Below are 17,653 nucleotides of genomic sequence, written 5' to 3'. Positions count from 1 at the left end.
AGAAGTAACTTTCCACGAATTTGATTTCGAGACCTCAGTTAAGAACTTGAGTCTCGAAATCAACCAATCTAACGCACACAACTTCGTGTGACAAGGGTGTTTTTTTCTTTCATTATTATCTCGCAAGTTCGATGACGATTGATTTCAAATTTCACAGGTTTGTTTTTTTATGCTATGTTGAGATACACCAACTGTGAAGGCTAGTCTTTGATAATTACCAATAGTGTCCTGTCTTTAAGAAACTAGGAAAGAGTTGGGAAAACAACTTAAAAGACTTGGAAAACAATTTGGAACACTTGATGAAGAGCTTGAAAGAGTTGTTAAGAACTTGGATGAGTTGATTAAAAACTTGGAAGAGATGTGAAAACACTTAAAAGACTTGGGAAACAACTTCGAAGCTTTGGTAAAGACAATTCGGAAGATTTGTATTGCTAAAAAAAAATTGGAAAAGAGTGATTAAGAACTTGGGAGAGTTGAATAACTTGGAAATTTATAAAGAACTTTGAAGAGTGAGAAAACAAATGGAAGAGTTGATTAAGAGCTTGGAAGAGGTGACAGAGCTTGGCAGAGCTGAAAAAGTTAAAAAAAGTTGAAATAAAAACTTACGACTAGGAGATTACTTGGTAGATACTTTCGGGGGACGATTTCTTTGGGAAGGTTTGTCAGGAGTTTGGGGGCGAGAAATAGGATAGTTAAAGGATAGCTCTGATAAAGATTTGCCTCAGGACCGTCGGCCTGGGGCCGCATATGCTCCGTTCCATGTTGTGCGTGTGGCGTGATTTTCAAGAAAGTTTTTCATACTACATGTCCAAATGTAGCTGCAGCTGACTGAAGTTTACTCTGTAGTGTCGTGTTCAATGATGGCGAAGTTAGTAATACATTTGTTATAATACTCACAGGTTCAATGTAGCTATGAATGAAGTTCCATCTGAAGTGTCCTCATCCAAAAGAAGTTCCAAGTAGTAAACCAACACCAGCTTAACTAATCGTTTGGAATGATCAGTTGTTTAATATTAAATATGTCTCAAAGATAACGGGTACCAGAACCAATTTGTAACAAATCAAAGTTTGAAAGAGTTGAAAAAACAAAAATGAAGTAAAACGAGTCGGAAAAAACAAACTTAAAAGAGTTCAATGATAATTGGCTCTTAAAGGCAGTGGACACTATTGGTAATGTCAAAGACTAACCTTCCAGTTAGTGTATCTCAACATATGCATAAAATAACTAACCTGTGAAAATTTGAGCTCAATCGGTCATCGAATTTGCGAGAACAAATGAAAGAAAAAACACCCTTGTCACACGAAGTTGTGTGCGTTAGATGGTTGATTTCGAGACTCAAGTCTAAATCTGAGGTCTTGAAATAAAATTCGTGAAAAATTACTTCTTTCTTGAAAACTATGGCACTTCAGAGGGAGCTGTTTTCACAATGTTTTATACCAACAACCTCTCCTCATTACTCGTCACCAAGAAGGTTTTATGCTAAACATTATTTTGAGTAATTACCAATAGTGTCCACTGCCTTTAAAAACTTAGGTGGACATCTACGAATGGCTTAAAAAGAAAACTTCTCAAATAAGGGAGATATCTGCTAAATACGAACATGAAAATCGATTAATAGATTGCATGTTTTAAAGTACACACCAATATGGGAGTGGGCTGGTAATAAAGGCTGGGATGCCCTAATTAGACAAAGGAAAACTTAAAAGATTATCCAGGATTGTCCGACTGCACTTTTGGAAAAATACTTGGCAAATGATTTGGATAAATTTAGTAACATCTTAATTTTGGAGGAACGACACAACATGAGTTTGATAAAATCGCAAGGCTGTAGTCTTGTGGAATTTTTGGCGATAATTTGAGCAAAATTTGATCAAAACGCAAGGCTAGTCTGTGGAATTTTGGCAAATTTGAGCAATTTGATAAAAACGCAAGTCTTATAGTCTTGTGGAATATTTGGGCACAGTTTCATCAAAAACGCCTTGTAATTTTTTATTTTTGCAAACATTTTGCAAAGGTTTATAAATATACAGTGCTTTTTGTTAAATATGCCATGTTGCACTTCGGGCAGATAAGATTGATAAATTTACAAGGCAGTATTTTATACTATATATAGCCTTGTGATTTTTTGTAAATGTTTGAAAAATGTGCAATATGTTGATGGTTGCGAGGCTGCAACAGGTGTCAGCCCTCCATTCTGTTGAGCTTGAACCTTCCTGGGTGACTTCATTGAAGCGCTTAGGGACATGTTTGATTTCTATGTGTTATGCGCTAATAAGAATGGTTAATTATTATTATTATTTATTAAGGCCTCGCCTAAGAACTGACACTGTTGGCTTTGGTGCTGTGTCATGGATGACAATCGTTCCTTTGTAGATGCCACCTCACAGTTGGTTCACATGTAAAACAAAGCAAATATTCTTGCATTAGTCTTGTTTTAATAATCTGATTGAACAGAGTAAGATTGTAGGGCAATCTTATAGTTAAGTAGACCTATACAAGCAATATTTCAGTTTCAAATTTGGCCTATTCATCCTGGTAAGGTTCGTCTAAAACAGGGCTACCACGTGAAGGTCCCAGGATACCTGCCCCACACGGTTTCCAGATCATCAGGGCCTTTGCACCGCCCGAAGGCGGGTCCGGTCCGCCATCCCAAAAGGAGGGACAGTCCCCTACTGTACTAGCGCGGTCCCTAGTTGGAAAGAACTTAGGGACTACTTCCGTTGGTCAACCATTTGTGATTACACCGGCACCACTAGCAGATGAGGAGCCCGAATGCACCTTTAAGATCAACCACTCAGTGGAGCGAGCCGGAAGTAGGACCCCACATGCCACGTGCACGTGTCCAGGTCCCTTTAGTTTTATTCCGCAGGCACCACCATTTCGATCCGCACGCACCACTCGTTCCGCAGGCACCACCAAGTTAGCGCAAAAAAACGCGTATATGCTTGTTTGCTTGCAAGGGTGTACTTAGGTACAAGATAGTGAGCTACCAAAACAACCCACTACATGTAAAGCATCAATATCAACACATGTAAAGCCCGGTTGATACTTCCTGCAAATACCAAATAATTGACAAATGATTTTCGGTAAACATAACATGAGTTTGGAGCTTTCCACATCACAACCAACTGGATGACCAATCCAAACAAAGTCAAGCCTTGGATAAAATTGTCTGTATACAATTGGTTAGGACAGTTTAAGAGAATTTAAGCACAAAAGCAGCTCACAAACATTTGGCTGTTTGAAAATCAGTAAGATGAAAAGTTTTAAGGGACTGGAGAGAGTGTGCTTTTGGGTTGATCAAAAACTTGCAAGAGTTTAATTAAGATAACATGGAAGAAAAGACTTGGGTAAAAAACTAAAAATTGAAAGAGAGTTAAAAAAAGTGGCCAGCCTGATGTTAGAACAGTTAGTCCTAAAAAGAAACGGTAAAGGGGTGGCTTAAAGGCCTCGATAACGAATATGAAAGCATTACAATGCACGCCAACGATTGGTTGAATAAATTTTTATGAGTTGTTATCTTTATTGCTGCAGTGTGACTGGCCCTTTAGAATGAAAGAAAGGCTTACATTATACACTCCAGTCCTTGTGACTTAATACTTGGACAACTGTGCCTGTGCGGATGACCTGCAGCAACTGTAGCAGTAACTGTGCCGTCACATGGATAACCTGCAGTGGTAAGAATGTAGTATTGAGTTAACTTTTCAGCAAAATATGAAACATGCAAATCGATATAGACTGCATGATATTAAGTACCTTACCAATATGGCAATCAGTCACTCAGGAGAAAAAGTAATAAAGCTGGGTTGCCCTAATGAGACAAACATAAACTTTTGGATTACATGCAGGGTAGTCTGAGTATAAAGTTAGTTAACTTGTCAATAAAGCGTCCATTTCAAACAAAAAGTGCTTGGTCATAACATGATAAACAGAAAGAGTTGGGGGAGCAGGTATTGCCCCCGTTGGTCCCCCTCCCTTGATATCCAGTCAATTTTGAAAACAAAATCAATTTTAAAGAAGAATGTAAAGAGATCATTGGATTTTCAATTTTATTAATGGTACAAATTCAAGTTCACATTGTGTAGATGTATGGGATCAAACTTCAAGACTTGCCCATTGAAGATAATAGTTGCTGTCACATGAATGGCCTAAAGTGGTTTGAGTGAAATGAGTTTCTAAATAGCACAACCTTTACAGTCACATGGACAGCTTGCAGTGCGTTCCTAGACAAGTCCTAAATTGTTAGACTTTCGTTGTCCTCTGTGCATGCAGCAATTGTGGAAAAAATCAATTAAAAAAAAAAGGATCCCAAGAGAGAACAATTTATTAAACTTGAAACAAATTAGAGTTGAACTATCATTAGATTGCATTCATTTTTAAAAGAATGGCACAAAGTTTGATAATACTTCTCGAATGACTCAGCTCAGGAACAATTTGAAACTGAAAACAAATTTTTGTTAAGTTGCAAGTGTCCGAGGAATCGATAGGGTGAAAAAAAAAATGTGATATGACGTCTGTGCACGGGACAAGTTTTGTTTGATTAGACAAATTAATTAAAAATGGGATAAAACTTCAAGACTTACCCATTGAAGATAATAGTTGCAATCACATGATGCCCTATAGTGGTTAAGTGAAGCATTGAGTTTCTAGATAGCACAGCCTGTACAGTCACATGGATAGCCTGCAAGGGAATTTCAGAATTAGAAAAACCATGACATTATCAACACATTTTAAAATCACAAGATTGTAAGTTTTTAAAAGACAGGTGACAAAAACATACCAACTTGTTGTGCAAACTAGAAATGGCACATAGGCTCTGGAAAAATATTGTTTGAAGCTTGCATGGTGTGGAGAGATGAGAAGCAGCTATAAATAAATAGTAAACTGACGTGTACAACCATGTGTAAACCTCTTAGGGCGAGTGTTGGCTCTAAAAAGAGCCAGTTGGGTCTCGACGTTTTGAACAGTATACTTTGCTCGTCTTCAGGAGAATGCTGGACTGCTGCCGGTGGTGGAGCTTCAGGGCACCTACCTAAGAAGCAGGCAACATCGCCAAACTACGCCTTCAAGCCGATCCTACACTACCAGACTGCACAAGCCTCACTCCAGAACAAGTCCACGACCTCCTCATCACCTGCGTCTCTGCTCCCAGCTTCAGGTGGACGAGACAAATTCTACGAACAAACCTCTGGGGCCGCCATGGGATCTCCTCTATCCCCGGTCCTGGCGGATTTGTTCATGGAGGCATTTGAACTAGATACAATCGAGAATGGTGATCTTCACCCCAACCTCTGGCTCCACTACATTGACGACACCTTGTGGTTAGGCCCCACAGCAAGACAACACCCCAAGAGTTCCTCCATCACCTGAACAGTCAACATCCACGCATCCACTTCATCATGGAACAAGAACAAACAACACTATCTCCTTCCTCACAGACAAGTAACAAGACAATTATATGGGATTTTGAGGCATTTAACTCGACAAGATGATGGCACTCTAGCTCACACGGTACACCGCAAGCCAACACACACCGACAGATACCTTCACAACTCTTCATTCCATCATCTTCGCTTCAAGTCCGCTGTCTGCAACACCTTGGCCTGCCGGGCCTTCAACACCTGTGAGAAGGGCAGCTTGAAGCAGGAACTACACCACATCAAGACATCACCTCAACTCGACGGATACAAGACATTCAACCTCAGCAAACCCAAGACAAGCCTCAACCCAGATGAACGACCAGAGTTCAAAGGCTGCAATCACCCTCCCATCGGCCACCCTTCTCACAATCTTCAACGTATCTTTAGTCAAGCTCAAGTCAAGACCTTCCACAGAGCACCAAGCAAGATTCAAGTATCACTCCATACACACAAGGAAAAGCAAGATACTCAAGACAGAGCCGGCGTTTACCATATTCCCTGTGATTGCGGTATAGTACACATCAGGGAAACCGGCCACAACATCTCAACAAGATTCAAAAAATGGCCAACCATGTTAATAAGGTGAAAACCCAAAGAGATATTACCTCAGTGCATGGGACCAGTTTTAATTGATGAGACAAAGTAAAGTTCAAATTGAATAGATATGGATAAAACTTAACGACTAACCCATTGAAGATAATATTTGCCTCACAGTGAACTACAGTGGTTGGAATGAAGCATCGAGTTTCTAGATAGAACAACCTTTAAGCTACAGTCACGTGGATAGCATGCAGTGGATTTTTAGACATGTTCCAAGTTGTTAGACTTTCATCATCGGTGCAGGCAGCAGCTAACTCTGTCAAAGAACAACCAGCCTTGCAAAAGAGACAGAATTAAGAAATACATGACATTATTAAAAAGCACAAAATTGATTAGTTTTTGAAAAATAAGAAATGGCACATAGGCTTTGAAAATAAGTAAGGATCGAAAAACACTAGGTTATGCAGTTTCAAGGGGCTGGGCAGCTAAAAACTTATTTTTTTCAGAGTTGGGGGGCGGGGAGCCATGGCCCCCGTGATAAGCCCTTGTTCTTTGACAAGTTTGAAGAAGAAAAACAAACTAATTTTAAAAGAAGGATCGCAAGAGAGTACACTATTTTTTTTACATTTGAAACAAATGAGAGTTGAACTATCATTAGATTGTTATTTTGTTTAAAAGGCAGTGGACACTGTTGGTAATTTCTCAAAATAGTTATCATCAGAAAACCTTTCTTGACTACAAGTAACGGGGAGAGGTTAATAGTATAAAACATTGTGATAAACAGCTCCCTCTGAAGTGACGTAGTTTTCGAGAAAGAAGTAATTTCCACGAATTTGATTTCGAGACCTCAAAAATTTACACAAAATCACGAATTTGATTTTGAGACCTAAACAATTTACACTAAATCAGTATGTGAACAATTACACATAAAAAACAATACATTTTAGTTGCAAGTGTCCGAGGACTGGATCAGGTAACAAAGCACCAAAGAGATATGACCTTAGTGAACGTGACAAGCTTTGTTGTTTGATGTGACAAGTTAAAGCTCAAATTTAGTAGATATGGATAAAACTTACCCATTGCAGATAATAGTTGCTGTCACATGAATGAACTACAGTGTTTGGAGTTAAGCAGGAAGTTTCTATATCACAACCTTTATAGCAACTTGGGTAGCCTGCAGTGAATTCCTATACATTTTCCAAGGTGTTCAACTTTCATCATCTGTGCAGGCAGCAGCCAACTCTGTCAAAGAAACAACCAGCATGGCAACAGAGACAGAATACATGAAAGTATCAAACACATTATTCAAAATCACAAGATTGGTTTGTTTTTTTAAAGACAGTTGACTAAACTGTACCAACATGTTGTTGAAATTAAGAAATGGCACATTTGCTCTGGAAAACTATTTAAGGATTGAAATCACAAGGTTAAGAAGTTTCAGGGGACTGGGCAGCTTCAGCTTTTTACATCTAGGGTTGTCTGATTATTAGGTTTGTTAACCTCTCAATCTGGCGCCAATTTCAAATATAAAATGTAACAATCCTAACTTAACAAAAAACCTTGGTTTTCAGAGTTGTTAGGGGGAGGCAAGCCCCCCTGATCGGCCATTGATTATATTGACAAATTGAACAAAAAATATAATTAAAAGAGAAGGATCCCAAGAAAGAACAATTTATTAAACTTGAAACAAATGGATCTTGAACTGTTATTAGATTTGCAATCTTTCTAAAAGAATGGCACTAACTTTGGTAATACTGCATGAATGACACAAAGTCAGCCTGGGAACAATTTAAAGGTTACAAAAACATTTGTTTAGTTACCAGTGTCCCAGGACTTGATAAGGTAAAAAAACTAGAGATATCTAACCCCAGTAAACAGGACAAGTTTCGTTTGATGAGGCGAAGTAAAGTTCAAATTTAGTAGACATTGGATAAAAACTTTAAGACTTGCCAATTGAAGATAATGGTCCCTGTCACATGGATGAACTACAGTGGTTAAAGTGAAGCGTTGAGTTTCTAGATAGCACAACCTTTACAGTCACATGGATAGCCTGCAGTGAGTTTTTAGACATGTTCCAAGTTGTTAGACTTTCATCATCTGTGCAGGCAGCAGCAAACTCTGTCAAAGAACAACCAGCCTGCCAACAGGGACAGAATAAAGAAATACGTGACAATATTAAAAATCACAAGATTGGTAAGTTTTTGAAAGACAGTTGACAACACAGCACCAACCTGTCTTTGTGAAAACTAAGAAATGGCACATTTGCTCTGAAAGAAATTATTTAAGGATTGAAAAACACAAGGTTAAGAAGTTTCAAATGACTGGACAGCTTTAGCTTTTAACATCTAGGGTTGTCTGATTATTAAGTGTGTTTAAAGAAACATGTTGCATTGGATCAGTTGAATTGATCTTTAAAAAGCGTTTGAAACTGTATGTTATGAAATGCATATGGTTAAATAGATAATTCTAAAGTAGAATACAATAATCCACACAAAACGCCTTGAATTTGCACGGTTTTCCTTTTATGTTTTGGTTGCAAACAAACACGGTTGGCCAAAGTTTCAATGGAATGGGCAGCATAAGCTTTTTACATCTAGGGTTGTTGATTATTATGTTTGTAAACCTCTCAATCTGGCATCTATTTCAATTTTGTTTTTTACATACCTAACTTAATAAAAACACGATGGAGAGAGATATGGCCTGTGTATGGGGACAAGTTTTGTTTGACTAGACAAATCAAAGTTCAATTTAAGTTGATATGGGATAAACCTTCAAGACTTACCCATTGAAGATAATAGTTGAAGTGAAGCAGTGAGTATACAAATGGGTGACTTGCCATGGTTGGAGTGGAGCAGTAACTGTTCTGTCACAAGGATAACCTGCAGTGGTAAGAATGTAAGCATTGACTTCTCGAATCAGCAAGATATGAAACATGCAAGTTTTTGGATTGTATGTTTCAAGAATAACAACATTATGGCATCAAAGGGAACACAGTTTTAAAAAGCTGGTATGACCTAAACAGGCAAAAGGAAAACGTTATAACACTCCTAACGTAATAAAACAAAATTATATTTTAGATTTTTTTTTGGGGGGGGAGGGGTGGTCCTGTTCCCTCCCTTGATTATTTTGTCAATTAATCAGAAATTAAAGAAGAATCCCAAGAGATCATTGAATTTGAAAATTCTTTTAAAGAATTGCACATACTTTGCTAAATTATTTCATGATTGACACAAAATCAGCTTAGGACCAATTTTTAAGTGAAACAAATTTTTAATTTAGTGTCCGAGAACTAGATGGTAAAAACCAACAGAGAGATATGACCTCAGTGCACAAGACAATTTTTGTATGATGAGACAAAGTAAAGTAGATATGGGATCAAACTTCAAGACTTACCCTTTGAAGACAATAGTTGTTGACCTACAGTGTTCGTAGTGAAGCATTGAGTTCCTAGATATCACAACCTTTACATGGATAGCCTGCAGTGAATTTCTAGACATGTTCCAAGTTGTTAGGCTTTCATCATCTGTGTAGGCAGCAGCCAACTCCTAGAAACAACCAGCATGGCAAACAGAGATAGAATAAAAAAATACACGACATGACATAAAGGAACACATTGCCTTGGATCAGTCGAGTCTGTGTAGGCAGCAGCCAACTCCTAGAAACAACCAGCATGGCAAACAGAGATAGAATAAAAAAATACACGACATGACATAAAGGAACACGTTGCCTTGGATCAGTCGAGTTGGTCTTTAAAAAGCGTTTGAAATGCGTTTGTTATAAAATGCATATGGTTAGAAAGACATTTTAAAAGAGGAATATTAGGATCCACACAAACATGCCTCAAAATTGCACGGTTTTCTTAATACGTCGTGGGGAAACATGGTCAGCCATTTTGTGGGGTCAACATTTTGACATAAAATGGCTAACCGTGTTAGTTCGCGACGTTAAAGGAAAAAACTTGCAATTTTAAAAGTAGAATATAATGATCCACACAAGTATCACTCGGAATTGCGTGGTTTTCCTTTCCTTGTCGACTAACACGGTCGGCCATTTGTAGGAGTAAACATTTTTACAAACGGTTTCCAATGCTTTTCAAAGACCAACTCGACTGACCCAAGGCAACGTGTTCCTTGAACAACTATATTATATTATTGGTAAGTTTGTAAAGACAAATTTTTGAGGATTAAAAATGTAATATGGTGTAGGCCCTAACATTAGCTTTTGAGAGTTGCGCAGGCACTGGGATACAGTTTGTGAGTTGAAAAAAAATCATGAGGTTGTCTGTGAGAAATGGGCCATCATGCGTGGTGAAAATTAAAGATCACAACATCAGCGTGTAAAACCTTTTCCAGCTAAAACTTCAGTAAATTGGCAAGTTTATAGGAATAGACATCATGAGCCACCAGGAACATATACAGCACAATATAGGCTATAATTTGAACAACTAAAATCAATTCAGTTTTTAAATAACAGGTTGGCAAGAGAATTAACAAAAATTGAACTCCAGAACAAATTGTTTTTATTTAAGGTTTTTTAAATTTTGTAAATAGGCCTTATAACGAACGAATAAAGGAAAAAGACCTCACCTGAAAGACAGTGCCATTATGTATTTCCACTGGAAAAAAAAAAGTATGGACAATTAAATTTTTTGAGGCTTTACAAACAGCAGAAAACAACAATTCTTTTATAAAATCGACTTAAAATTTAACAAGAAAGAACATGAACCAATTGAACCTGCGCCCGAATGCAATCGTTGCTTACCTAGCTATGCTATTTTACAGACTTTCTAAATTTTTCGATCAAAAAAAAAAAAAAAAAAAAAAAAAAGAGAAAAAAAAAAGATTGTTTTGTTTTAACTGCATTTTTTTGTAAATACCACAGAGATGCAAACACTTAATTCCGTAAAAAAAGCAGCACGCAGCATTCGCGATGTTAAACAAACTTTATCTAACGAACGACGTGCACTGTCATCGAAGACAGAAAAAAACTCATCGCGGTGAACGTTTGCCGCTACACACACACACATGTGAAGCCTGAAAAAGCGGCTGAACCAATTTCTACAAGAAACTCTAGAATGTATGCGGTATAAGGTGCCTTGCTACACGTGACGTCATAGTAGGCAAATCCTATGTCAGAAGGCACTAAACAACTTGAAGTGTGAAATTTCAGAAAATACATTTGCTTGGGAAAGTTTTTGAAGGTTTAAAAACGTTTGGTCAAGAAGTTTAGAGGGACCGGCTACGTAGTTTTGGAAACATAATGGATGGTATAAAATTGGCATTTGGGATACAGATTGAGAGTTTAACAAAATCAATATGTTGGCAAGTCTAGGGCTACATGCAATGGGAAAATAAAAGATTACATTAGCCGCTTCTGAACAATTTGGGTGCTAAATATCAGTACATCAGCAATATTGTGAGAAATAGACATCATGAGCCTAAAAAACAACCATTTTATTAATATAGCAGAACATCCGTAATATATTGAACATAGATTGTCTGGATACAAATGAGCAAACAAACAAAATCAAATTAAATTGCAATTTTTTTTAAATGTGCATAAAATAACAAACCTGTGAAAATTTGAGCTCAATTGGTCGTCGAAGTTGCGAGATAATAATGAAAGAAAAAACACCATTGTCACACTAAGTTGTGTGCTTTCAGATGCTTGATTTTGAGACCTCAAAATCTAATTCTGGGGTCTCGAAATAAAATTCGTGGAAAATTACTTCCTTCTCGAAAACCATGTCGCTTCAGAGGGAGCCTTTTCTCACAATGTTTTATACTATCAACAGCTCCCCATTACTATTACACCAAGTAAGGTTTTATGCCTACATTCGATTAAATTAAATTAAATAAAATAATACGGTTATTCCATACACTTGTTGAAAACAAAAAAACAATTGTGAGCATTAAAGACACTGGACACTTTTAGTAATTGTCAAAGACCAGGGGTGCGTTCTACTTGCGCAAACGACTCAAAACAGCTCACGCAAACGTTATCTTTGGAACAATTGGTGCGCATTACGTCAATATGGCGGCGCCCTCAAATGAAGATGGCGCGCACCGAACGTAGTATTTTTTTAAAACCGCTCGCCAACACCTCAGAAGTATGTTCGCCTTAAGTTGCCAACGTTCGCCAACGGTGGCAGCACACAACTCGTTCCACTTGAAATTGTTGGCGAACGTGCGCAACTGTTGGCAACGTTCGCCCGAGTGGAACGCAACCCAGTCTTCTCACTTGGTGTATCTCAACATATGCATGAATTATCAAACCTGTGGGAATTTGAGCTCAATTGGTCGTCGAAATAGCGAAATAATAATGGAAGGAAAAACACTGTTGTGTGCTTTCAAATGCTTGATTGCGAGACCTCAAATTCTAAATCTGAGGCCTCAAAATCAAAATCATGGAAAAATTACTTCTTTCTTGAAAACTACATCATTTCAGAGGGAGCCAGCGGCACACTGTTTTACACTGTCCACATCTCCCCATTACTCGATACCAAGTAAGGTTTTATGCTTAAAATTATTTTGAGTATTTAACAATAGTGTCCACTGCCTTTAAACAGTACATGAAAATGTATCAAAATCTAGAGCGCATTAAATTATAGAGAAACAATATAATTTCAAAGCAAATATTAAATTAATAACTAGGAATTAACTATGTACAAGAGAGGAGCGAGGGCATGAGGCTGTGAGAATAAGCCGAGGCTTGTAGACAACAGCCTTTATACCGACAGACTAACAAACAAACAAAAAGCAAAGAAGAAACAAGGACAAGACAAACACACAATGACAATACAAAACGCTGACGACAAAATACAAAGAATATAAAACCAGGCTTACTGAAGACGACAAATGTAAATAGATAAGTGGAGAGAAAAGCTATGTTACATAGTGGGAGAGGAGGACTCCTTTGTATGCTAATAATTATTTTGAGTACTTACCATTAGTGTCCACTTCCTTTAAAAACTCTTCAGGTACTGAACGATTTGCGCAGTATTAGCCCAGGGAACCTTAACAGAGAAAGCACAACATCAGTTTTAAGACAGTTTCAGCGAAGAAAAATATTCAGCAAATTTTGATAGATTGGTCAACATGTTTTGGTGAAATGTCTAAAGATGGTGTAAACATTGGTTTTTGAGAGTTGGGCCAGCACTTTGATGCAGTTTGATAGTTGAATAAAAAAACATAAGGTTGGCAAGGATTGAGGGATGGCACAACATGCGTGGGGAAAATAAATATTACAACATCCACTTGTGAACAATTTGAGAGCTGAAATATCAATACAATGGCAAATTTTTGAGGAAGAGCAAGAAATAGGTTATCCAATCCTAGTGTACAGTATTTTTGTATTTTAGTCTTTGGTTATTTGGTATTGAAATGGTACCTAAAAACTTTTCTTGATTACAAGTAATGGGGAGAGGTTGATAGTATAAAACATTGTGAGAAACGGCTCCCTCTGAAGTGACGTAGGGAAAAGTTTCCATATGGCACCACCACTTTTTCAATCGAAATGAAATAATATAGTATCTCATTCACCTCAATGCGTTATTCCTTTTTGTAAAAATTAGTGAAAAAGTGGTGGCGCCATACAGAAAGTTATCCTGACGTAGTTTTCGAGAATTTCAGAAAGAAGTAATTTTGATTTTGAGACCTCAGATTTAGAATTTGAGGCCTCAAAATCACTTGGTGTATCTCAACATATGCATGAATTATCAAACCTGTGGGAATTTGAGCTCAATTGGTCGTCGAAATAGCGAAATAATAATGGAAGGAAAAACACTGCTTGATTGCGAGACCTCAAATTCTAAATCTGAGGCCTCAAAATCAAAATCATGGAAAAATTACTTCTTTCTTGAAAACTACATCATTTCAGAGGGAGCCAGCGGCACACTGTTTTACACTGTCCACATCTCCCAATTACTCGATACCAAGTAAGGTTTTATGCTTAAAATTATTTTGAGTATTTAACAATAGTGTCCACTGCCTTTAAACAGTACATGAAAATGTATCAAAATCTAGAGCGCATTAAATTATAGAGAAACAATATAATTTCAAAGCAAATATTAAATTAATAACTAGGAATTAACTATGTACAAGAGAGGAGCGAGGGCATGAGGCTGTGAGAATAAGCCGAGGCTTGTAGACAACAGCCTTTATACAGACAGACTAACAAACAAACAAAAAGCGAAGAAGAAACAAGGACAAGACAAACACACAATGACAATACAAAACGCTGACGACAAAATACAAAGAATATAAAACCAGGCTTACTGAAGACGACAAATGTAAATAGATAAGTGGAGAGAAAAGCAATGTTACATAGTGGGAGAGGAGGACTCCTTTGTATGCTAATAATTATTTTGAGTACTTACCATTAGTGTCCACTTCCTTTAAAAACTCTTCAGGTACTGAACGATTTGCGCAGTATTAGCCCAGGGAACCTTAACAGAGAAAGCACAACATCAGTTTTAAGACGGTTTCAGCGAAGAAAAATATTCAGCAAATTTTGATAGATTGGTCAACATGTTTTGGTGAAATGTCTAAAGATGGTGTAAACATTGGTTTTTGAGAGTTGGGCCAGCACTTTGATGCAGTTTGATAGTTGAATAAAAAAACATAAGGTTGGCAAGGATTGAGGGATGGCACAACATGCGTGGGGACAATAAATATTACAACATCCACTTGTGAACAATTTGAGAGCTGAAATATCAATACAATGGCAAATTTTTGAGGAAGAGCAAGAAATAGGTTATCCAATCCTAGTGTACAGTATTTTTGTATTTTAGTCTTTGGTTATTTGGTATTGAAATGGTACCTAAAAACTTTTCTTGATTACAAGTAATGGGGAGAGGTTGATAGTATAAAACATTGTGAGAAACGGCTCCCTCTGAAGTGACGTAGGGAAAAGTTTCCATATGGCACCACCACTTTTTCAATCGAAATGAAATAATATAGTATCTCATTCACCTCAATGCGTTATTCCTTTTTGTAAAAATTAGTGAAAAAGTGGTGGCGCCATACAGAAAGTTATCCTGACGTAGTTTTCGAGAATTTCAGAAAGAAGTAATTTTGATTTTGAGACCTCAGATTTAGAATTTGAGGCCTCAAAATCACTTGGTGTATCTCAACATATGCATGAATTATCAAACCTGTGGGAATTTGAGCTCAATTGGTCGTCGAAATAGCGAAATAATAATGGAAGGAAAAACACTGTTGTCACACAAGTTGTGTGCTTTCAAATGCTTGATTGCGAGACCTCAAATTCTAAATCTGAGGTCTCGAAATCAAATTCGTGGAAAATTACTTCTTTCTCAAAAACTACGTTACTTCAGAGGGATCCGTTTCTCACAGTTTTTTAAACCATCAACAGCTCCCCATTTCTCGTAATAAGGTTTTATGCTAATAATTATTTTGAGTAATTACCAATATTATTAGTGTCCACTGCCTTTAATGCATCTCGGAAACAGAATTTTCAATCAAAACAAAATGTGCTCTGTTCAAAAATATACTTGATGATTTGTGGATAAGATCGACTCAAGAAACTTACGGTTGTGACTTTGGTACGAAGTGACTTGGGTTCGAAGTGACTTCATGTTGGGCGTGGGGTGCGTCAATAGCTCCATGGTCAACTGTATGCTGCAACACTGGCACTGAAGATGTTCGCGCCTGCACCGATGATGTCCCGATTGTGGAGTCTCTGTGCAGTACTGAACAGCCAGATGATACAGCTAACTCTAATAACACAGGACAAAAAACATTGCCTCAAGAAATTGCTGCTGTTCGTGACTGTTGTCAAAAGGAGCCATTGAGAATTCAATTTTTGTGAAGCAAAGTACACTAAAATTCGCTTTTTGCAGGACAACTAAAAGCTGTACGCCTTGAAGCTGCAACAAAGAAATACTTGAAAACCCCAACGGCATCGAACTCGTTCTCAACACGTGCAAAAAAAATGTATTCTCAGTGCAGGACGTGATTATTCAAACTCACTCTCAACTATCGCGACCCCTCGCTCCCTCCCCTCACCGAGCTGTAGCGATCCGCGTTTCTGGCCCGATTTTCTACTGCCAGTTGGGCGCGTATTCAGAAAATTAGGGAAAATAGAACCCATGCAGTTAAAGGCGTTGGAATTTTGGCCTCACAGCCCTTCTGCACATGTGTATCAACACTTCGTCAAGTTTTCCAATTGGCACCCCTCATAACCAAAGTGAGGCCGTGTCCGAAACGACGACTTCGGCTACAGCTCTACGTCTAGATCAGCGCGTCTACCAGTGTTGAAGAATAGGCAGACGCGCGCGATCTAGCCGTAGCTGTAGCCGAAGTCGTCGTTTCGGACTCGGCCTGACTTTGTGCCGGTATGCCTTTTTGGTATTAAATTCACCCTCCGCACATACCAATGTATATATGTATAGAGAGTAAAATGGGGGAAAAATGCATACCATAAATCCACTTTAGTTATGAAGGGTCCCAATTGGAAAACTTGACGAGGTGTCAATACACATACTATTGTTCAGAAGGTGAATTAAACACAAAAAGCGTACCATAAAGTCACTCCAGTAATGAGGGGTGCCAACTGGAAAACATGCATAGTCTCTACATTCATATGTACGAAGAGTAAAAAGAACACAAAAAGTCATACCATTAAAGAGTGTCAAGTAAAATGGTAACAAAAAGGTTCAAATCCCCAGCCGTGACACTTGTGTCCTTTAGCAAGATACTTAACCATTGCTTCGTCCTTCGGATTGGACGCTAAGCCGTTGGCCCCATGTATTATGTAACGCATGTAAAAGAACCTCAGTGCACTTATCAAAAAGAGAAGGGGTTACCACAGCACCTTGTTAAACACTTCATGGTGCTACAAATTAGTTCTCATAATTCATACCTAGTCCCACATAATACTGTATAGTCCCATACCTAGTCCCAGGTAATACTGTATGTTACAGCGCAAGGAGTGTCACTGAGTGACGGACATATATGCTATATAAGAAGCCGCTATTATTATTATTATTTTTATACCATAAAGGAACTTTGCTTATGAGGGGTGACATTTGGAAAACTTGAAGAAGTGTTTTTACTCATACAGATAGTAAAGTGAATAAAAGGCAACTGGAACCCTTGATGAAGAGTCTATACTAATATGAAAGTAATAAAAATGAATCCAAAGGGCATACCATGAAGTCACTTTGGTTATGAGGGCTGCCAATTGGCAAACTTCACATTTCTATACTCATTTGTACTTAGGGTACAATACATACACACAGGCATTACATAAAGTCACTTTAGCTATGAGGGGTGCAAGTGTAAGTAAGTAAAGAGAGTGAAATTATAACATATGGACCCCTTGGACGCACGTCACACACGGCGACTCTGCCACGCTCACCAGTTTGGTGGTCAATAGACTTACGTGTAAATGCCGCGTCATCTAAAATGCGCACTTCGCTGTATAACGCAGTGACCTAGCCCACCAATATGGCACATCCAAGATTATTCTGATGATGACGTCAAATGAATTGGGTCAATAGCCTTGTGCATTTTAGGGCAAAACTTGATAATATACAAGGCAATAGAAAATAATCATGCATATTGTTTCTTTAATACTTCTGTAAAACAGATGTGCACATGAAAGGTGGTGCACATGAGCTTACATGCCACACGAATGTTTCAAGGCACAGGCAAAAAATTAATTTTAG

The 17,653-nt window shown here is 37.9% G+C and overlaps 1 long non-coding RNA gene across 2 annotated transcripts; it reads right to left on the bottom strand.

Moving 5' to 3' along the window:
* Positions 1 to 4,637: 4,637 nt before the first annotated feature.
* On the bottom strand, positions 4,638 to 15,828 carry LOC117307383. Of its 2 annotated transcripts, XR_004521082.1 has the most exons (9): positions 15,514 to 15,828; positions 14,339 to 14,407; positions 12,908 to 12,976; positions 10,548 to 10,576; positions 9,355 to 9,506; positions 8,744 to 8,840; positions 7,038 to 8,098; positions 6,109 to 6,296; positions 4,638 to 4,682 (listed from the first exon to the last, which is right to left on the bottom strand). It is a non-coding gene; the product is annotated as an uncharacterized LOC117307383 (long non-coding RNA). The 2 variants fall into 2 exon arrangements; XR_004521083.1 differs by lacking the exon at positions 12,908 to 12,976.
* Between the last annotated feature and the right edge of the window lie 1,825 nt (positions 15,829 to 17,653).

Source organism: Asterias rubens, chromosome 2 (assembly GCF_902459465.1).
Source record: "Asterias rubens chromosome 2, eAstRub1.3, whole genome shotgun sequence".
Taxonomy (NCBI): domain Eukaryota; kingdom Metazoa; phylum Echinodermata; class Asteroidea; order Forcipulatida; family Asteriidae; genus Asterias; species Asterias rubens.
The sequence above is the reverse complement of the archived record's forward strand: the minus strand, read 5'-3'. Positions and strand labels throughout refer to the sequence as shown.